This window comes from Marmota marmota, unplaced genomic scaffold (genome assembly GCF_001458135.2).
Source record: "Marmota marmota marmota unplaced genomic scaffold, marMar, whole genome shotgun sequence".
In the NCBI taxonomy this organism is placed as follows: domain Eukaryota; kingdom Metazoa; phylum Chordata; class Mammalia; order Rodentia; family Sciuridae; genus Marmota; species Marmota marmota.
Genome location: NW_026000170.1, coordinates 10,043,885 through 10,067,286, shown reverse-complemented (window position 1 = coordinate 10,067,286; position 23,402 = coordinate 10,043,885). Strand labels below are relative to the sequence as shown.

At 38.6% G+C, this 23,402-nt stretch overlaps 1 protein-coding gene across 1 annotated transcript in view; it reads right to left on the bottom strand.

Annotated features, from left to right (window-relative positions):
• Nucleotides 1-23,100, bottom strand: part of LOC107154252 — a 34,094-nt gene extending 10,994 nt beyond the window's left edge. Inside the window, exons 1-2 of the mRNA XM_048787363.1 lie at nt 23,086-23,100; nt 9,165-9,170 (exon numbers count right to left, since the gene is read on the bottom strand). The gene's annotated coding sequence lies outside the window, so the exon portion shown is untranslated. The remainder of the gene's footprint in view (nt 1-9,164; nt 9,171-23,085) is intronic.
• Between the last annotated feature and the right edge of the window lie 302 nt (nt 23,101-23,402).

Below are 23,402 nucleotides of genomic sequence, written 5' to 3'. Positions count from 1 at the left end.
CCCGATAAATTTCTAACATAATCATATAAAATGGAAGGAAATATCAAAGTGTTCAACTAGTTATTTTTCATTGGTGGAATGAGAGTGGTCAGCAGGGGCAATTCATTTTTTACAAAAAGACAAAACAAACCCTAAAACAAGTGCAGAACTATTAGACTGTTGATGTCTATAAGCAAAAATTCTCACAAAAGAATTAAATCCACAAGAGAATTGATAATAAAATAGTGAACTAATTTTCATCTAACAGATTAAAAAAATTTAAAAATGTCAACTTTATTATTTCTTTTTTCCTGAAGGGCTGTAGGACAATACATATTGATGATTGAGCTTTATATTCTTGTGCTCGGTATTCCTGGTTGTAAACATTGATCCTGAAGAGGAAAGATGATAACTATGTTCAGATGAATGCTCAAAATTGTTCTCTGAATAATGATCATGTCAGCAGCTATTTATGAGCTTTTACATCTGCCTTGCACTTTACAGTGTCTGATTTAATCCCAGTTGTGACAACCCAGTTAATATTATTGACCCATCTTTATATTACAAAGAAACAGCTCTCCTTTATTCTTATTCTCATTTTCCTCCCTTCCAATTCCTCCTCTTTTCTTCCTCACTTTCATTCCTCTTTCTCTACACTTTCTTTTCCTTTGTGGTTGGGACCCAGAGTTTAGGACTTCCTGTTTAGGATGACACACATTTATTTAATGTGTGTCATTCAATTCACTTCATGAAGACCACTTCTGACCACAGAACGCTTTCTGTAACATATTTTTTTTATAAAGACTGATTTTTGTCCTACTGTTTCTCCCAGTTGTTGAGAACTTGAGGTGGAAGACAGAGGGTGATCAGTCAGCCTTAAACCTCCAAAAGTCCATGTCAGAGAAAGTTTTAGTACTTAATAACCATGTAATTGAAGAATCTTGGATACAGCAAGAAAACCAGCCATATTAGAAGGGCTCATGGAAACTCACAAGTTTAAAAGAAAATAGGCATTCCATCCATGAAGTGGCCTCAGTGGCAGTAATAGTTGCAACAGCAGCAGTTTTGATCACGATTAACTTTCCTGTGTGTTTCTATTGCCCAGGTTTTCTTTTCTTCTTCTTCCTTTTTTATATGTTCATGTTCACCCACTAAAAGAACTAGACCTTCTTAAATCATAGCTGATTACCATGTCTAGGCAGGAAATTCAGGATGTCTTTGGAACATTTGTCTGTTGCTAGAAAGCAAGGGTGATTTCAAACTGTCCAAGTCCACTAATCAAAGACCAGGAATGTATCTGGGTATTTTTAAGCTTACTGTAGCAAGGATGAAGACTCCAGGGGAATCTTGAGGTGTTTGGGTCAAAATGAGTAAGAAAAGAATTGCTGTAAGATTTTTGCTCATGTTGAATGATTATATGGAGAGATTGAAGAAGCAGGGAGCATCTCTGGATTGGATATGATGCCAAGAAACTAGGAGCCATTAAGCACCTGAGTAACCTTAAGTGATTCTAAGTCCAGAAAGTGGTACGAATGAAGCTATACTGGAATGTCATTGGCAAGGAAGCAAAATCACTCAGGCTATTCTTTTTTGCTAGTTGTATTATGGTTTGACTATGCTTTTCAGAAATTACTTATCTAATTTGATAGCCAGCAGTTCTACAACGTGGACAATGAATAACAGTTATGTTAGAGGAGTCGATGTTTGCTTTTCTTGGCCATTCCTTTCTAATAACAGGATGGCACTTACAGGATCAGGCAGGAAGAAAGAGGAATGGGTAACTAGGAAGATTCTGATCAGAACTGTCAATAAGAAGGGTATGTGTCTGGTCAGTTCAATCAGTGAGGACCCTTTCTCCCCTCTATGTGGAAAGTCATACATGGTAATCCATGAAGCTCTTCTCTCTTCCTCAACCTTCAGATATCCTGGGGGATTATTTCTCCCCATCTTCTTTTCTTATATCTTTAGAGAAAATAACACAAATATTTCACAGAATCTTTATTCTCTGTTGAAAATTCTCAATCAATATATGTTTCCAGTTCTATTGTCTCTACTTTAGTTCTACATTCTGAGTTGCTGTATAGGGGTTCCTCAAAAAAAAAATTAAAAACAGAACTAGCATGTGATCCAGTAGTCCTATCACTGGGTGTATATTCAAAGAAAATTAAATTAGTTATGTTGAATAGACAACTGTTTTCCTCTTTATCACAGAATTATCTACAATAGCTGAGATATGGAATTAGCCTCTATGTCCAACAATGGATGAATGCATAAACAAAATGTAGTGTATATACACAGTCGGATACTATTCTGTCAAAAAGAAAAAGAAAATCCTGTCATTTGTAACAACATGGATGAAGCTGGAAGAAGTTAAATGAAATAAAACAGGCAAAGAAAGACAAAAACCACATGATCCCACTTATATGTGGAATCTAAAAAGTGGTGAGAGTGGAAGTAGACAGTGGAGTGGTGGTTTCCAGGGACTGTGAGCAGAATGAAGGGAGTGGGATATGTTGTTCAAGGGATATAAAATTTCAGTTAAACATGAGGAAGATACTCAAGAGAACTAATATACAGCATGGTGATTATAGTTACTAACAAAGTTATCATGTGCTTGAAAAATCACTGAGTGTAGATTTTAAGTGTCCTTACCACACAGCAAAAACCAATAAGTATATGAGGTAATACATGCTTATTAGCTTTATTTAGTCATTTTGCAATGTATACATATTTCAAAACATCATGTTGCAAAACCACAAGTATATACAATTTTTGTCAATTAAAAAAATAAAATCAAAAACCCCCAAAGAGTGTTGGTTCCCAAACCCTGAGATTTTGCTTCTTTGATAAAGCCCAAGAATCTGTATTTATAACAGGTTCCCAGCTGATGCTGATACTGTTGGTCTAGGGACCACACTATTTTACCAATCTGATTCTTAATGAGGTGAAATAGTCTCTTTTTTTTGCTTGACTTCATATACTTATATATTTCACATACTTGCTCAGGTTTGGCTTCAATTGTCATGGAAGTTGTTTGTATAATATGGAGGGAAAGACTATTGGGGGACATGTGGAAAGAAAACCATAGGAGTAGGAGCCCTGACATTTAGATTTCCTGGATGCTTTGTGATGATGTCAGGAACAAAGCAAATAGAATTTTCAAGAGGGAAACTCTAATCATTGTTCAGCACTGCTTTCATTAATTACTGAGTGAGCTACATTGTCTTGGCCAAGAGCTGATCTTGGTTGAAAAAAAAAAAAAACAATGGGATTCAACCCTCTTCAGAGCATCAACTTCTCATTTCCAGCTCTCTGCTCCCATGAAAGGAGCCACCTTTGCAGAAGAATTGGGTCCAGATGAAAATCAAATATCTGGTGCAGACTAAACCCTGTAGTTTTAGCCATAAAACAGCAGTTCATAGATTTTCATAAGACATAACAGAAGATATTGGGGCAATTTTTGTTTAAAGTGCAGATAGAAATCAACTACAATATATCTTAAATGTCTAACTTCTTCTTTGCTCTCAATAGGAACCCCAACTACTGATGCTCTTTGACTATAGTAGCTTGATTTTCTTCTAAATTGTGTGGCTCATAACCAACTTGAATCTAATGTATGAAATATGATATGTCAAGAGCTTTATAATGTTTTGAACAACCAATAAAAAAAAAATTAAAAAAAAAAAAAAAAAAGGAAAAAAAGAATAACTAGTGTTTACTACATCCCAAACACCATGTTAAACTTTTCTTATTGCTCATTATCTTATTATATCCTAACTTCAAAACTGTGAAGTAGATGTTGTTAGTCTCACTTTTTTCTATAGTAAAGAAAACCAACACCCTGGGAGGTTCAATAAATTGTCCAATTTTACCTGACTAGTAAATGGCCACGTGGAAGCTCAACCTCTGAAAGTCTGAGTCCATGCAGTTAAGTACTGTGAATGACATGTAACAAACCCAGCTTAGGTTTATGAATAAATTTGAAATATTTTTCTGCCTTTCAGGCATTTTCAAACCTCCCATTCTGTATCAAAAGCATCTAGAGCAGGATCATTGGGCAACAGAATGAGCCAGATCAGAGGGTGTAGAAGTAATAACTCCAGGTAGATTTCTATCCACAATTAACTCTGGTTTTTTGACTTTAAAACAAAATGGTAAATTTTCTTCCTCAAGATTTTGGCTGGCATTTTACACTCATGCTCTTACTTTAACTCCTTTCTGTTGTTTTAAATTAAGATCACTTATTTGCCTAATTAATAAGATATTTTAGTGCCAGATGGCAGGCTGGCCCAATATTTCTCAGACTGAGATGGTATAAGATCAAGGATTAGGGGAACAGTTTTCTTCAATAACAGTACCTTTTTTCAGTCAATATTTTGCATAGTACTCTAGTATCTGAAACACATAATAGTTACACTACTGAAGTTGAGCTTCCCCTCTGCTGACTCTTTACTACACTCTGGTGGCTCTGAGGAAGTGCTAATCTGATGTCCAAACTTCATCAGAGCATCAACCTCCAGCATTCCTTTTGTTGGGACCACTGACTACATATTAAACTGCCTTTCAACTAGTCTTGCTGATGTGTGCACCATCTTTACCTCCCCTTTACCTGGTGCTACCAATTCCTGAGCCTTTGGGGGTTCCTCAGCATAAATGAGTTTGCCTCATTTCTCCACTGCCTTCAGCATTTTGCATTTTTGGGTCTGCTGTGATGGTTCCTATCTGCTTCATAGCTTTTCAGTGTATGTATGATGTGTAGATAGTTGGTTCTCCAATTATTTTGTGGGGTTATGCTTTTGCTAATTTACAGCCACTTTAATAGTTATAAGAGGGGCAAAGGGGTTTCTGTAAGAAGAAGCCATTATTGACTACTTAAGTCTTGTCTTTTCATCTATTCTACTCTGCTTCTACAACACCTTTTGGGTATATGTAATTATTGCTAGTCTATTCTCTTATGTATATCAACTTTTAACTCATACTTTCAAAAAGCTATCTTCTGCTTTGATATGTTCTAATTTTATTCATAGGGATTGGGCATCTCAAATCCAAAATTCTGAACTCCAGATTACTGCAAATCTAAAACATTTCAAGCATCATATAGATTCCCCCCAAATTTTGAATTTCAGGTTTTAGAATTTTTGATTAGGGAATGCCCTACTGGTAAAGTCTATGCATATATTCCTAAATCCAAAAGACTCTGAAATCTGAAACACTTCTTGTCCCAAGCATCTTGGATAAGGGGTACTCAATTTGTGCTTTCTTGTTATCACTTAATTATCCCTTCCTGCACAGATTATTTTACTCTAGTGATTACAGTTTAGTTTTTAGTAATTCCAATGGGTTCTTAAAAAAATCATCTGATTCTGACTTAGAATTGTTTATTTTGGTTGCATAATTAATTTTTCTTGGTATATGAACATTAGTTATTCCTGTAATCTCACTGAGGATTTATACTATTTTAAAGTCATCTTTTACAGAATGCAGTATTATTTATAGTCTTGTAAGAGAACTTTGTTATTTGTTTGGTTTGTTGTCTATCTTTGCAGACAGTTTTACCCACTTGCTTTGGAATTTTAGTCTGTGTGCTGAGGAGATAGCGTGTTGATGTTTGTGTGTATGACTTTCTTCTTTCTGTGCTCATCCATCTTATTTCCTCACTTCTACAAAAAGGGTCAGCAGCAGGATTATACTGATGACTAAGAGCTCGGTTCTTCCTCAGGGACGTTATTGGTCCAGGTCACATACCTGAGTTCACAGATGGTTGCCTCTGCTTCCTCTTGCCTTCCTAGGTAGCATCGTGTGACAGCCATGATACCAGCTCATGTTACAGCCTTGTTGTCTCTGAGAGTAAGAGGGGGAGATGCTGACCCCAGCCCCAGTTTTACTTCAAGGATTTGTCTTTGGATTGCCAATATCTTTGGGGGACCAAGCCCAATAGATCTGTCTTCAACTCTTGGTTGTTTTTGTGTTATGTTATAATTGTTCTGTATGTGTCAATCTTACCTCCTCATTAGTGCAAACCCTGTTTTATTTGTGTTTGTGAGTGAGGTTAAGAATTGTATACTGTTTTGGAATCTCATTGTTCCCTCTTATCCAAAAAACAGGTTCTCTAGATTCCTTGGCATAAAAATATGCAAGACATACCTTCCTCTTGCTAATGTTTGCACCTTTGTAGCATAACTTCCACAAATCTTCAAATAATTGGGCTAACAAAACTTGTGATTCTTTATCATAGATCTCTTTGCAAATCCTTCTAGGAACAAAGTATGAAGGAAGTAGGGAGTTAATGGGGAAGGAGATTCTGTTCTGCCACAAAATAATTGTTTCAGGTCAGCAAGATTAGATAACATTGATCTTGTTTGTAAATTTAAGTTTATAAAGTTTATGCAGTTCAAAACCTTTAATGGTCTCAGTGTTGAGTTCTTGCACTTTCATTGTTGTTTTCAAGGCCTAGTTCAATTCTTTCTTTCTTTTTGAAAGTTTTTCTTAGTGCTTGAACTACTTTCTCCTATGCTTTCTCTCATCGTTGCATGCAAATATATTTTGAGTTTATATGTAATAGTGTCTTTTCACTACAGACTTTTTACAGAATTGTTGCTCTGAGCTGGAATTGTTTTGCATGTTTCTATCTCACTTCCTTAACAGTGTAAGCCTTTCAATGGCAATCTGTGTCTTTTCCTTCTTTGATGAGCATGTTGTAATGGTTTATGCAACAATAGTGCTTATTGAGTACATATTTATTTTCTTGGAGTGGTATGGAATGGTTCCAGCCAGTATTGCTGTCCTATGTGACTCATTTTGGTGCATTTCTGAAGTTTATACCTCCAAGACCTAAATCCATCTTATTGTCTGGTCTATTCCCTATCTCCAGTATCATAAAATGTTAGTTTATCAGAAAATTGTAGATTTGGAAGGGATAGTCAGTGGTTTTTTGAGTATTTTCTTAATTCAGGGAGCACTGCCTTCAAAACCTTAATGTGAAAGAATTAAAATAGAGAGTAGTTAATCTATTCTCATTACATAGATTTTAGGGGAAAGACTCAGATACTTCTGTGCCTCCATAACCTTCTCACTTTCTCCATCACCTTCTCACTTTCTCCATCTTTGGTTGTTAACCCAGCACTTAACTGGATAGTAAATAATCCATAAATCATACTTGAAAATCCATGATCTAGTTCAAATTTCTAATTTGGACAAAAAGGCCCATCAAGAAGTACTTCGTTTAAAGTCTATGGTGGCAGCAGAGCCAGGTTTGGGATTCACTCTTCACCAAATCTCCATCTACTGTAGTGCCTTTTCCACTCTACAATGGCATCCTAATAGGTTAAAAAAATTAAATTGTACTATTAACCAAAATTTTGCTAAGTATCCCTTTCTTTTTCTCCCATACCTTCAGACTCCCCCTCCTGTGTCAATCCCCAAACAGAAGAATCTCATAAGCCTGCTGTCAAACCTATTCGTTTTGTCCTCTGGGGCAGACCACCTCCTAAAGATATATGAGAAGGTCTGGGCTCTATTCAGCCTCCCAGAAAGTGTTTCATTGAATGTGTCCCAAAGATTAGTTGTTTCCTTTAGCTCAGCAATTCCTTCCAGCCTTCATTAAGCCTCAGATGCACCCACAATACTCCATTCCAGGAGGTCTTTGCTAAGAGCACAATTGAGAGGTGGTTCTGAGGGCAGGGATTCAGGTACAGGATGAGGAGGGAGAAGGTGCAGAAATTTATTTAGCTATGTGATTACTTGGTTTACTAAAACATTCTGTGAACTTTCCTACTGGCTTTTTAAAAAAAATGGATATAATATTCATCAGAAAGTCAAGAGATCTAAAATTCTTGGCAGAATCAGGAAAGTTTTAAACATATATTCATAAAAAAACCCTAATAATTAGATTCCTCCCTCCCCCATCCCCTCTTTCTTGCACTGGAGAATGAACCCAGGGCAGGCAAGTGCTCTACCACCGAGCTGCATCCCCAGCCCTAATAATTGGATTTTTTTTTTTTTTACAAAATTAGGATACATAAGAAAACCAAGTGTGTAAACACACTTACACACATCATCCAGCTAGATTAACACATAGTTAGACTGTATGGCAGTCTAAAACATACTTGTAAGGACACCATCTCATTGAATTTTCACAATATCACCAAGAAATTGGTATTATTAGTACTCTCTTACAGATGAATAAATTGAGGCTAGGAGTAGATCAATAACTTGTTCAATGTCACGCAATTCAAAGTGGTGGAACTAGGCCCCCAAACCAGATACTTCTGTCTCTGAATTTTGTATTCTTTATGCCCTTTAAAAGGCAGAATACTGGACAGGACAGAACATTGATCTGAGCCAGTTCGGTAGTTTTTATGTACAGTGATGCCTCATTAATCTCATATTACTGGGGAATGAGCTGTTCTACATAAGTGAATATTTCATGTAATGGAAGTTTTAAGCACTAAAGCTTAACATAAAACTTAACCATTTTGAAGGGAATCTTTCTGGCTTGTATTAGATATTTTTCTTCTGTAGGTCACTTCCTGTGCCAGCCCCATTTTCTGTTTTCTAATTTTCTAATGTTGTCTGCCATCTGCAGACCCAACCCCATCAAGGCTCAGGGCCAATAAAACATGGACCTGGGTACACATGGGTAGCCCTTCCAAATGTGGAAATTGCAGTCTGAGTTCAGGACTCTTTTACCCCTGGGCATCTTTATGATCACCGAGCTGTGGCTTTATTCTCACACCATCATGTGCCTGGACAATAGACATAATTGGCCTTATTTGTGAGCACCTCCTGCTCAGCCCAAAAGAGACTGCAAAGACTGATGTGCAGAGCTGACTATTGTCTAGTAGAACTGAAGACTTAACTATGAATCTCCTTGGCCATTTTCCTAAGATAGAGTCCTGCTTCAACATTTTTGGTATTTTCTTATCCTTGAATTAAAGACTTGTGCCCTGCTTGATGTCAAGAAGCACAGACCTCAGGGTATTTTCATTGCATCTTGCCTCACCCCTTTGGACGGGACCTCCTTGGATTTGGATGATGGCTCAGGTCACTCTTAGGTTTGCTGGTCTGGTCAATTTTCCTCTAGCCCTCATGCTACAATCACCCTAACTTGACTGTAGCATGTTCTGTTCTCTTCTTAGGCAAGGGCTTCTAAGCATAACCACTGGCTTGGGTTAAGCCATTATAACATCTGACTTCATTTTTAAAGACATGCAAAAATTTTACCAAAGTAATATTTTTAAATCAAAACTAACAAAAGCCATTAAAATTAAAAAACAGAATAAAAGCTGAAAATAGCAATACCCATCTTCTTGATGATATTGTAATTTCTATTCTACCCCTCCCAAAAGTCAATTGAGTTGAATCTTAGTTCTTGATTTATCAAATTTCATTTTTTTCACTTTTTAATTGATTTCTTATTATAAAGAAGAGGATTTAGCATCCTTATATAATCCAACATATTTGTTTTCCCAATAAAATTATATAAAATTTTTTTAGCTAAAATAATATAAAACATTTGCCTAATTTTCCATCTGGCATTTTGTGATTATATTTTCCTTCTCATTCAATGTATTTTGCTTCCTGGAGTTAATAATTACCTTGTTTTCTTCTCACCTTCTTATTTGTCTACGTTCTTATTACTAATACTTTAAAATTCTCCAGCCCTGATAACTATTATTTCCCTCTTAGGCAAAAACATTGCCTTCTTTTTGTTCTTGGAGATGCTCCTGCAGGAGTCCTCTATCCTCTTCTTCCCATCTGGTCAGGTTTTGCTTTGGGTACTGTTACAAGCAATGCCATTAATGTAGACCAAACACTTTTGTGGCTTTCTGCAATTTCCAGAATTTATTGAATAACAACAAATTCACAGGCTACACCACTTTCATCAGTGGCAGTTCACTAAATACTTCCAGATTACCTGGTAGTCGAAAGCCGGGCAGTCACAGATTCTTTTATTACAGTTATGCATCCATGCGCTTCTGATTAATTTGATAAGTTCACAGGTGGTCATTTTTATCAACATGATTAATTTATTTATCAGTTTGTTTCTTATGATTATTCCAGGCAGATGGTGGTGGTTTATTTGTACAAACAAGGTGGAGCCATTCTACCTCAGCACTTAAACCCAAAATGGAGTAGCTTAGGGCAAACTTTACAGAATTGAGTAATGGGTTTGGGCCACCGTCTGAAAACTACTGTTCTGTACATTGTGCAGTAACAGAGCAGGGCACAGCCTGCTTTCCACAGGCATGCTGTCCAGCTGTCCTTCTGGACCTTCCCTCTGCCTTTCTGTCAGGATGTTCCTCTTGATTTGCACACCCCACTTCTTTTTCTTCCTTGTTTTATAGCCTGATTTTCAGTAAAGTGCATTCTTCAGTAGCTTCCCGAGAAAGCATAAATGTGAAGCACTTTTTTTAGACCCTGAAAGTCTTAATATGTATTAGCCTCTCTTCACACTTAATCAATAATCTGGCTAAGGTTAGAATTCTGGGATGTAAATTTTCATTTCCTATTTGAAGCTGTTGCTCCATTGACTTCCTGCTTTGAGTGGGTTGTTGAGAAATCTAATGGCATTCATATCTCCAGTCTTTTGTATGCCAGTTATTTCTCTATGACTTGAAAATTTCAGAATCTTCTCTTTATCTCCAAAACTCCGAATTTTCACAGCAATATACTGTCATGTGGGAAAGTTATTTTATTCATTGTGCTATCCAGTCAACAGACTCAATCTGAAAACTCATGTCTCTCAGTTATGAGAAAATGTTTGTGCATCAGTATTGTGCTAATTTATTTTATTCTTTCTGGAGAACTCTATTAGATAGAGCTAGACTTCTTGAGCTGATTGATATTCAAATGTCCTCTTTCTCCTATTATTTTATCTCTTTGTCTTCTCCTTCTACTCTCTGACAGATTTGCTTGACTTACATTCCAAACTTTCTAATGAATATTTTCTGTTTTTTTTTTTTTTGAGTACTAGAGGTTTAACCCAGGGGTGCTTTACCACTGAGCCACATCCCCATCCCCATCTGTTACTTTATTTTTTATTTAGAGATAGGATCTCACTAAGTTGTTTAGGGCTTTGCTAAATTGCTGAGGCTGGTAGTCCCAAACTTGTGACCCTCCTGCCTCAGACATCCAAGTCACTGGGATTATAGGCATGTGCTCCTGGCTCTGTTGAATATTTTATTTCAAGAATCACATTTTTAAATTTTAATAGTTCTAATATATGTTCCTTGAACAATATTCATCCTGTTCTTTTGCCATGGATAGAGATTTCTTTTACTTCTATAAAAGTAACAGTTACATACATTTAAGTTTTTCTTTTACTTTCACTGTCTTCATTTCCTCTAAGTTTCTTTTAATGGTTTGTTCTGGTCTTGGTTTCTCTTTTTGTCTGTTTGTACTGGAGAATGTTATATTGGAAGAGATTCACTGCTCTTTCCTGAGAGAGGCAGAGCTTGTCTGGCTAGCTAGGAATCCAGTGTGAGTATTTAGGGATCTGTTCTCTGGGTCTATTCCCCAGAGATAAGAATCCCCTAGTTTTCTGCCTGGGAGGATGATGTGTGGAGGAATATGTTCCTAAGCTGCCAGCGCCATAGAATTCAAAGAGATGAGGGCACCTGGAGGCCATCTGTTCTGATTGCAGATTTTCATTCGTGCCCATGTTTTTAGAAGTGTGTCTTTCGAATACTTACATGTAACTGAACAAGGTTGTTAATAAAACAGAATATCTTAATTAAAAAAAGAAAAAAGAGAAAGAAGTATGTCTTTCCCTACCATCTGCTGCAATCTGGGGGCTAGATGTTTTCTGAATCCTTGCCTTTGTGGAATAAATCTTCAATTTCCTGCCAAGACCGAGAAGACACTTAAGAAATTTACCACTCTTTTAACAAATTGTAATTGAATCCTCCTGTTTGCCGTTCAGTTCCCCCAAGCCTCTTGTGTGGTTACCTCTAATTTCTTAGTCTTTCTAGGGATCAGAGGCCTGACCTGGATGGCATCCCATTAGCTCCCTCTGCAAGCCCTTGCTGTTCCACTTTATCAGCTCTAATAAAATCATTTGATGTTTTCTCATCTACTAATATTGGCTGACATTTCTTGTCCACTGAGGATCTTTCCTTCTCTCTTTTTCTCTGGGCCATCACATACCCCTCTATTTCTTACTCATTCTTCTTCTTTTTTTTTTTTTTTGGTAGGGTATTGGAGGGAGAAGAGATAAACATGTGCCTAGTCTACCACGTTTAACCATGGGTAATCATTTGCCATCTTAATGAGAGCTTATTAAACATAGTTTGTTTTCATTGCTGCTTTAGCCACCCACGTGAATATTGTGAATATTAATATATTAATTTCAGAATGTGAAACAGTCTGTGGAAGGATCTTCGAGTGTACACGATCATTTGTATTTGTACTAAGTGTTCCCCAACCACTGCCCATAAGCATGTATGTGTATGTACTTTTTGGAATTTTTTGCTCTTATTAATTAATTCATTTATTCATTATTCATTCATTCAGCATTTGTTGTGCATATCCCTCATGCCTGACACTGAATATGTAACAGCAAACCAGACAAAGTTCCTGCTTCTTGAAGTTCTCTTTTTTCTCCTTTGGGATTTCACTAATTATTGTCAGTATGCTTACCTACTTTCCTCCCCACCCCCTTTTTTAAAATTTGTCCTTTCTAGTTGTGTTAGGAACTTAGCAAAGAGGGAGATCAAGTTCATTAGGACCAATAAATGAAGGAAGAGCAACTTGATTCTGAGTATGGGTCTACAAGGTTCTGAAAGATAGAAAATGCAGATGTTACAAATGGCTTTGTCACATTAGCCTATGCATTTTATGGATCTTTTCTTCCCTTTGTGACCTACTTTTGATTCATGGCTATATTTTTGATAGTTAAAATGATCAGAAAAGGGACACCTAAATAAAGAAGTTGTTTAGGATCAAAAGATTTTAGAGCTGGATGAGAATTTCAAGAGCACACAATAAAATATTTTCATTTTATAGTTGTAGTAGTTCATGCCTAAGATGGAGAAAAGAATCACTGGAGGCCATACAACAGTGATTGGCCTATCCAAGGCTGGAGTCCAGATACCTGAGGCCTTTTGTGATTAAATAAAAGAAAGTTCCAATTGATATGTTAAGAAGCATGCATGGAAAATTAGCAGCCCGTTCAGAAAATGGGGAATGACATCAGAGATGAGGCCACCTTTCGTAAAGGAAGTGGATATCATTAGAATACCAGGGCATCTGCAGCTTGAGCCAACCCAAGATTGGAACAAGAAGGGATTTAATGTCTGTACCCTTCTGATGTGTAATGTAATTACATTTTAACTTCAGCTTAACTGGAAAAAGAGCTTGAATTTACAGTGTGCACGATCTTTACGTGTTTTCTGCTGATCACTGCTTAACAAGGTATTCCACAGGAGAGGTTTGTTAGCTTTAATAGCCCTTAAATTACTTATGGCAATTACCTGCATCACTTTCAACTCCATGGAGGTTATTAAAATGCTCTCATGGCAACTGTAAAGAAATATAAAAATAGGTAAAGATGAAATTATGCTCACTCCCTGAAGGCATTTGCTTGGAAATGTATTTGCATTGCTTTTATACAGGGAGATGAATTTCGTTCAAGAAAAATATTCTAACCTCCGAGGCTTAATCAACCTAAAGGCAGACATATCTTAAATTTTTTTTCTCACCCCACAAGATTGATTCCAGTGTTACCTTCACAGAGCCAACTGGAAACTATTTTGGTTGAATTTTAATAAGCATTTGTTGAGCCTCGAGCATATGACAGGAACTCCACCAGTAATGTCACATACACTATTTCGTATGATACTCCAAGAACCTCTGTGATACTATACATATTTAATGGGTAATGAAACTGAGGTTCATGAAGTAGAGTGAAAAAAAATCACAAAATTACATAGCTAGCAAGTATAATAGATTGATTCCAATTCAGCCTCTGCTGCTCCCTGATTTGTAACAGGACACCACTACTCCCTATGAATCAGATGGCCTCACCTGTGAACAGAAATGCTTCTGTGATATCATTTTCAGGAGTCAGACAATATGTGATGTCTGACCAGTTCTATCTGATTGTTGAAATTCCATTATTTCTCATATTCCCTGTGGGTTAAGCTGCTCTCTGTTCTGGCATTCTCTTCTAGAAATTAAACTCCAAAGTTGGGTAAAGCTTTATGTAAGTCTTTAATTCCTGATGCTTTCTTACTCAAAATGTGGACGACAGGCCAGCAGCATCAGCATCAGCATCAGCATCATTGTTAGAAAAGTAGAATCTCAAGCTCCACGGCAGAACTACCAAGAGTAAGAATCCACATCCAGTCAAGATCCCCAGGGGGTGTATGTGAACATTAAAAGTTTGAGAAGCATTGTTCTAATGTGAGGGAATTTTCTAGAAACTGTTTTTTCTGACTGGCAGTATCAATCATTTGGGGAAGTTGGGTGAAAAGACGAGGGGGAGAGAATCAGGCAAAGGGGGAGAATCCTGCTGCGTTGCATATGGACCTCACCTATATCCCTATCCTGTCCAGGATCTGCCCCAAGTAACTAACCAGGGAAGGAAGAGTGCACTTGCATGCTGGGAATATGTTTTGACCATGCAGGTTGTGATTTTCCTTACAAATGATCCACAGTATTTTTATGTGAGATGGCTAGATGTGTGCTGTCGCGACCCCTCGCCGGCAAGGGAAAACATGACACAGGATTCTTCTTTCAGCAGTTTATTCAGGCCTTGATTCAAGTATCATCTTCTAGCGACCCCCCGCCGAGCGCCCAAGCACAGCCTAATAAAGCCTCCCGCATACCAATCTTAAGCTGCCACGTGGACCTTTCTCATAGGATGGGAAGGGATTGCGTGCCAATTCTCCATATTAGGAGTTGTTTGTCACAGGCCACAATGGAAGCCAGCGCCATCTTCTAATGGCGGCCACGGTCTAATTAGAACGGCTCACCACAGTGTGCTCCTGTTTTTGTGGTAAAGACCTTCCCAAACCCTGCCTCCTTGACCTTTATTTTTCATCCTGTCCCTTTCCTGAGCCCCTATCTCTATCTGACTTATTTCTGAACGTGATAATCCAAGAGTTTCAGAGTACCTCTGACTCACAATACCCAGTGCTAAACACACCCTCTTTCCCTCCTCTCTGTTTCTACTGGTGGTCAATTGTGACATTCATTTATTAATTAACTGAGCTATCATTCTACCTGGACTCTCTGCCTTGAGTTGGCCACTGTTAACTCATTAAGTCCCAAGTTTTCAGTTCTGTGAATATTTTAATGGAATTGACTCAGGTGCATTCAAATAGGTTGGAAATAGTAATTTAGTAATATAGTAGTGTATACCCATTATATTATAATTATGCTTTATGGGTGCATTTTATGTTGTAAAGTTTTATTATATGTTATATACTGTATTTAAGTTTTTATAGGTGTTCCACATCTGGGAAGACAGAACAAAAGTGGGTTAATTGTCCTGTTGTTAAGGAATTTCACTCTAATAGGGCAGATGAACATGTAAACACACAATTATTTAAAAATACGTAAAGTATATTATATGAGGCCACACGTGGCTACAGATCACTTGAATGTGCCTGAGTTTTAAATCCTGAGTTATGATGTGCTTTTATTATACACAGTACTGTTAATATCTTTAAAATAATAATTATAGGTTGGATTGATATTATTTTGGCTATCCTGGATTAAATAAAATATATTATTAAAATTAGATTTGCCTGATTTTTTTTTTTACTTTTTAACATGCAGCTGCTAGAAGGGAGACTATTAGAGAAGAGGAAGGGGATGGGGGAGAGTAAGGGAGGATAATAGGAGGCAGATATAATCAATACATGTTACACTTTGTATGAATATGCCACAATGAAACCTATTATTCTGTATAATTAACATGCACTAATAAAGCACAGTTACTAGAAAATTTAAAATTGCATGTGTGGTTATCATTATATTTCTATTTCTATTGAGCAATGCCCCATTTTAGGATTGGGACAGAGTAGAAACACAGCCTCCAGGAAGACTTCAAAGGGGTAAAGAGGCAATTGGAATTTTCTAGGCAAAGGAAAAGATGCACTGTGGCTTTAGTGGTTAAGAAAGCAGATGAATTAATAGGAAAGGAAATTAACACAGCTATTGCTTATTCATTATTAGCATATTATCACCAAGGACGGTAGGAATCTTCATAAATGTGTCCAGAGAACCAGGATCTATTTCCTACTGAAGTTACACAATTGAATTGAGGCCCAATTGGTTGTTCCACTGCAGGGCTTTCTGACTTTCATGCAGTCTCCTTGAAGTGGAGACCTTGATTCTACTGCAGGCTGCAGTGTGAAAGAGTGAAATAAAATTCATTTCCAACTCTAGATGAAGGGTTAAGGATAGTTCAAGGTTTGTTTGTGATGTCCTGTTTTCTCTGCTAAATGATGACTTAAAATCAATTATAATCAAATGGGAAGAGGCAAAAGTTGCTGATTCCTGAGACTTTGGGGAGCAAGGAGGCAGGGACTTCTCTTTCATTTTTTGTCCCTTAGATAAAAGCTAGCACTTGTGAGCCCAGGTTTATGATGTGATTGATAGTTCTGACATGTGGCACATCTCCACCACTTGGGAAACTTCTACCCAAAGTCTAGATCAATGAGGACTATGGATCCTTAGATGGAAGAGGAGGCCAATCTTTCCCCTGAGAGACATCTGCCCTCATTTTTTGCCTGTGAGTCTATTCATCTCTTCTGTTTTAGGAAAACAGAGGATGCTGCTGGGAGGGCAAAGACCTACAAAAGAGGGAAGAATGAGGCAGGAACTGGACCCTATGAAAAATCTCAGCAGATGTCCTCTGGATTCATGTTTCAGCTTTAGAGAAAAATCCTCTAAGGGAGGATAACTTGAGATTGACCTGTAGACTCAGAGCTGACTGTGGACAAAGTGTGAAGTTTATTCAGTAAATATTTATCAAATTATTTCTTTAGGCCAGGCACTGTTTGGGGTAAGAGGAAATGAAGGGAAAACATCATAGTCTTGAGTGTCAGGTATTTTTGTTACTATTTTATGGATGATGAAACTGAGGTGAAATGTTTCTGTATAACGTAAAGAAATAAGTATGTGATGTGATGTGTATATTAGTTTGATGAATTATTCTACAATATGTACATATATTGTGACATCAACTTGTACCCCATACATATAAATCATATAATTGAATTGTGATTCATCAATTAATAATAAAATAAATGAAACATAAATTCCTTACTTCAGGTGGATTTAAAACTCAGGTCACTAGGCAGGGGTCATAGTTTTGTCCTCTGCAGAGCCATAGTGCATCTCTGACTCCCTTTGCGCCTGCTCTCTCTGATCCCACTGTGTTGAGACCTCAGTGTAAACATATCTCAGGCCCAAGAGAGGCAGCCCAGCTGGCTCCAAGCTCTCTGTCCTTCTCAGTATGTATTTAGAGGGTAAGGGGCAGGAGAGGCAGCCAAGGGCAGGCTGTAAGCTCCCAGTGTGTATTTTGAGGGGTCAGGGGTGTGGATCAGGTCTTGAGTAAGTAGGCTTAGCAAATCCTGCCAAATGCTTCCCTCACGCAGGGCACAGAAAGCTGCTGTTTTAGGTGAAACAAGGACAAACATCTCACAGCAGAATTTTCTTTAATTGTATTTTCTTCTGTGACTTTTTGTCTCTGAGACTGGACTACATATATGTTTCTTATAAAAAGTAAAAATTTCCTTCAACTTCTCACATAATGCATACACTTTTTGTCCACTCTGGTTGCCAGATGTCTGAATCCAACCCCCAAAGCTAGGTTTAAGCACCCAGTTGCAAAGATGTGAGACTTATAAGTAGAATACATGCACTGTAGCTGATAAGTATTTTTCAGGTGTGCCAAGTTTTTCTGTTGAAACCTTCTGGCAAGCCTATCTGTCCTTTCTACTACTTTTGACATGCTGATTTTTAACTTCTGAAGACCAAAATGCTGTGTCAAAGGCAGGCAGGAAAGAAAGGAGGGATTCAACCAGTCATAGTCCCAAAGAGAAAGACAGTTGAGGAGGCGCTTAGATATTTTCCATCCAGTCCCTTGTTGGACAGATGTAGAAATTGAGGCCAGGAGAGGGGGAAGTGGCAGAGGAACCTAGCATGTGGTAGGCAGGGCCAGGTGGGAATCGGGGTTCCTTATGGTTGGTTGAGTGTCTCTCAGGAAGGGAAGGGCAAGGGGCTACTTTTTGAGAGATTATTCAGTGGGGAAGCAGAAAACATGAAAATCCATGGCACCCTTTCATCAGTCTTCAAGCTAGAAAGGCTGTGATGAAGGATAGTGTGCAGTTCTGGGGGAAGATTTAGCATTCATCTCCTCACTTCACTCTGGAGAGGTTTTGTTACCTCAGACGAGGCTCTGAATTTCTCTGTACCTCCCTCTCCCCATCAGTGAGTGAGGGGCCGGCTGCATTTGCTGGATTAATCAGGTAAGGTGTGGAGAGATGTCAAGAGACCCTCCTGAGAATCAGAATCAATACCATGCATGAAAACAAAACTCGCTTTGAAACCCCTGAGTTCACAAAGGAAAGTCTCTAGGCTGCCAAGACAAGTTAGAAGAATACAAAAATGGTTAAAACTAGTTCAGGAGTTTTTTTTTTTTTTTTTTTTTTCCCTCAGGAAGTTTTGGTGTTGAGAAGGGATTTTCCCATAGTGCATCAGGGTATATTTGGACCTATATAAGGACGAAAGAAATATGAAGTCACTACTTTGCCTTCTGTTGGCTGATGGTTAATCTGTACACAGCTTCCTCTCCCCTTTGTCCAGGCACCTGGGACTCATGCTCGTCTGTAACTGCCCACTGCTGCCAAATTGGGCCGACTCTCCTGAGCCGCAGCTCTCATTCGGGAATTTTCCTCCTTTTATCCAATCTTGCATCCACCCTAACCCCATTCCTTCAAGTCCCTGACCATAAGTGCTTGAGGCTAGTTAAGCAGCTAATGCTTTTTAAATTTGAATTTTGGATATAAGTGCTTTGATTTAAAAGAGAGATGAATGTTCAATGGTTTTGGACATATCATGTAATATGTTAGAGCTTTCATTTTCTTATTAGTGAAAAAGTGGTATTTGGTCTACTAACCTGTTGTGGTTTGGATGTGAGGTATCCCCCAAAAGCTCATGGGTGAGACAATGTAAGAACATTCAGAGGTAAAATGATTGGGTTAGGAGAGCTTAACCCAATCAGTAAATTAATCCCCAGTAGGGATTAACTGAAGTCAGGTAGGGTGTGGCTGGAGGAGGTGGTCATTGAGGCCTTGCCTTTGGGGTATATATTGTTCCTGGCAACTGTATCTCTCTGCTTCCTGATTATCATGTGAGCTGCTTCCCTCTGCCACAGTTTTCTGCCATGATTTTCTGCCTCACCTTAAGCCCCGAAGAATGGAGCTGACTGTCTATGGAGTAAAACACAATCCAACAGGATTATTGCGAGACTTAAACCCACGTGAATTAATGAATCTTTGTCAAATTGTAGTATTCTCTCAAAAATATGAGTTACCATCATTAAATGCATTAAATAAGTGAATTTTTCAGGGCTCACATCTGGTTTGGGGACAGGTAATTGGTGGATAACATTCCAACACCCAGATTCACCCACAGAGACTCTACATTTCTCTGCCTATGCTTATCTTGCCCTCATCCTTTGTTAATTTCTCTCTTTCTGCTTCTGTTGCAGAGTTTCCTGTTGACCCAACCTCCGAATACGTCCTAAGAGATGGTGCCTCAGTGAAGCTAGTTTTAAGTGCGCTTTCACAGAAGTGAAAGTGGTTCCACAGGGGAAGGACCAGAGGGCTTTGCCTTTTATTCCATTCAGAGACTCATCTGGGCATTGGCCTGAATTGCCCAGGGAGCAGATGGTGAGTGGGACTTCTATTGACCAGAAATGATGCCTATGGACCCAAAAATGAGGATGAAGATTTGCCAAAAAATCCATAGATTAGAAAGAAACTAAAAATGCACCCATTTCCAGCCTAGCTGTCCTGAGAGGTGGCTGCAATACTAGGCCTGGGTCTCCATTCTCCCTTCCATCTCCCAGTTCATTGCTCTAAGAAAAGAAAACAAGAGGAGGGGAGACAGTTATCAGTGTCCGAGCCTCAGGTATGAGGTGCTCCTGGGGAGAGGTGCTTCCCTGCCCTCCCTGTTGAGGAGAGGTGAACATTTGCTTTTCCTTCCCTCATGCCCGTTGGGGTGGGGACAGGCTCCTTGTGAAGATTTTGGGTGTCTTCTAGAAGGAGCAGACGCCATTTCATTTCCTAGGGGAATGCTCATTGCTGATCTGTCCCAGGTCATGTATGAGAGACATAAGAGTAGATGTCCTGGAAATAGTCTTCATTCATATTGCAATGACCTTAAAGGTTCCCTGTGGGTAAAGGAGATCAACAAGAAGATAGTCATTATGTCACCAAAAAGGTGAGCCTCACGACTGAGCCAGAGGACTACAACAGAAGATATTGTTGGGTTTATTCCTGGAGGTGATCCCCCAAGGTGGAGCCTTGAGATCCCAGAAGTTATCATAAACATTTACAAGCAGGTTTTCTGGAGTTATGCTCAGAAATATGTGGACAGACCATGCGAGAGGTCAGCAAGACCCTCCAGACCTCCATTCAAGATCAGTAGCAAGGGAAATTTCCTAGTCTTGATCCTAATTCTTTTGTAATTTTGTGACCCTCAGGATTTGGACTGTCCTTTGGATTGTCTTGGACAGAAACTCTTCCCTACGGGTCCTCACGCCCACTAAGTAGCCTGAGCAGGCATTATCTCTGGCAGCTTTGCTTATACTGTGTTTATGGGTTGCAGCTGGGAAGCGCCTCCTTGACAAGGTTAACTTGCAAAGTGTTAGATGAGCTAAAACCACAAGGTGGCAGCAGAGGACTAGTCTGGCCAGAGATCTCTGGTCCTTCACACAGTAGCGGAGTTGGGAAACCCCGGTTGGGGGTAGGGAAGTACTTTTTTCCTTACCCCGGAGCTGGTTGGAAAGGAAAGAACCAGCAAATATTTTAGGAATCTGGAAAATCAATACTAGTAAGTGCAGAAAGATTCCAGGAGAATATTGATATGGGACTTGAATAGAAGGAATATTAATCATGTATTGAATAGTTATATTATAAGCTGTCAATGGGCTCAACCCTTATACATTATATGATCCATTTCTTGGAACAACTTTGTAGTTATTTCTGTTCTACTTGTGAGGAAGTAAAGGTTCAGATTTATTAAGTTTCTGGTCCAAGTTCATGCAGTGATTAATGGATGGGGTTAAGAATAAAGACCATATCTGTCTGACTTCAGAACTTGAGTTCTGAACCTCTTTGTTAAACAGTGCAAGGGGCAGGGTAGACTAGTCTTTCTCAAACTGTGGTCCTGAGATGCCTGCTTTTTAAAATGTAGATTTCAACCTTGCCCTCTACCTCCCAAAGCCCTCTGCAGGACTCTGATGCTGCTTAAATTTTGAGAACCCAAATCTGTCTGTCACCTCTTGTGGTCCAAGCTGGGGCAGCTCCACTCACTCCTGACTTGGGGTCAGCTGGCCCCACAGGTCAGCAAGGTGCGTCAGGATCCACCCCAATCCCACCTCTGAACTGCTTTCTCCCCTTCAGCCTAGGGGGAAAGTCTTTGTGGAACTTAAAACTTTTCTCTTCATTAACATGACAAACAGGCCACCTCTATCAAGGGCAGTCGGGTGAGACCGGCCTGGAATTTAGAATCTCCTTATAAATAAAGTCTCAGCTTTACACATTAATGAAAGATGTAGGCTCTTTATGGCCCCATTCATTTCTGATTTTGCCAATTCAGTAGCCAGAGAGTATCTTCTGTCTTTGCCCCTGCCACTATTTATGAAACTTGACCCTGACGTGTGGTAGATCAGGTTCTTAGCAAAAATCGTTATTCATCTAAAAATGTTATATAATATATAAGACTGGAAGAAAAGACTGTGAGTTCGTAATCTCTGTATTTCTATCTAGGAATTTCTAAGTGATTTTAACTTATTTCTTTGTGCTTTAGTAATTTTTTTTAAGGCTATAAGGGTACATACAAATTTTTCAGAAAGAGAAGAAAATAATAAATACTGTTTTATAAACAGGTCTTCTTTTATGGGAATTGAACCCCATGGAATGAAAGTTTTAAGTCTGAAATTCCTGATAGAGATAATTTCACTAGGGAAGAGCTATTTGAAGCTTTTGTACAGTCATTTAAAGAAAAAGAAAACTCATTAATTTTTCTCTTTATTCGTTTGAAATTTGTGATTATATCCATAGGAGATAGGAGCCCTTTATACAGAGACTACAAAAGGATATTAAGGACAAGACGATGTTTAGGAGAACAGATTGTTTCCATGGAGTTTGAACCACTCTCCAAGTTCTCATTTACAGGTTAGCGTTGATAGATATTATTAATTTTTCTTATTTATTCACCAGTCACATTATAGATGCTAACGCTCCACAATAGAACCTATCTCTAGCCTTGAAATTAGACTATGGGATCCATCAGTATGCCAATTAAGCTCTAATTGTGTGTGTGTGTGTGTGTGTGTGTGTGTAACAGAGGATTGAACTCAGGGACACTTGATCACTGAGCCACATCCCCAGCCCTATTTCGTATTTTATTTAGAGACAGGGTCTCACTGAATTGTTTAGCAACTTGCTTTTGCTGAGTCTGGCTTTGAACTTGTGATCCTCCTGCTTCAGCTTACCAAACCGCTAGGATTACAGGCATGCAGTACCTCACCCAGCAAATTCTAATTGGTTTGAATGTTATTCCGATAAATAAGGAAATGAAAAGTTCAAGAATCCTTTCTCTAGGCTGAATCCTGGATATCTAAGCCACTGGATGGCTTTTGAGATTGCAGTCGCAAAGCAATGACATCCATTAAAGTGATCACCACTCACAAAATGGGCTTCTGGACACTTTACTTTGGGAATGTGAAGACTTCTTAGGAGTGAACTCTCCATTAGCAAAGAATCCAATCCTCTCTTTGATGTTGAGAAGGAAATACCTGGGTTCTCCTCAAAGACTAGCTGGTTTCAACCCCCCTCAGATCTCTGGTATGCTTCTGAAGACAGAGCACAGGGCAGCTATAGGGGCACATGTCAGTATTCCCATGAATGGAGCCACCAAGGATCCATGGGACTCCACTATAATGTGAAGTGTGTCCTCAGAATCTTGGAGGACTGAGCTAGATATCACCCAACAGAACCCTCCTCTATGGGACTTTATGCCAAAGGACTTAGACTGAAAAGATGTGCATGATATAACTTTATCTTGTTCATACCTTTGTCCCTGGCTTGTCACCTCTATTAGAATATGAACTGCCTGTAAAGCTAGACCATATTTCTAGACTTTAAAGTGGGACCCACAGCATATGGTAAATACATAAT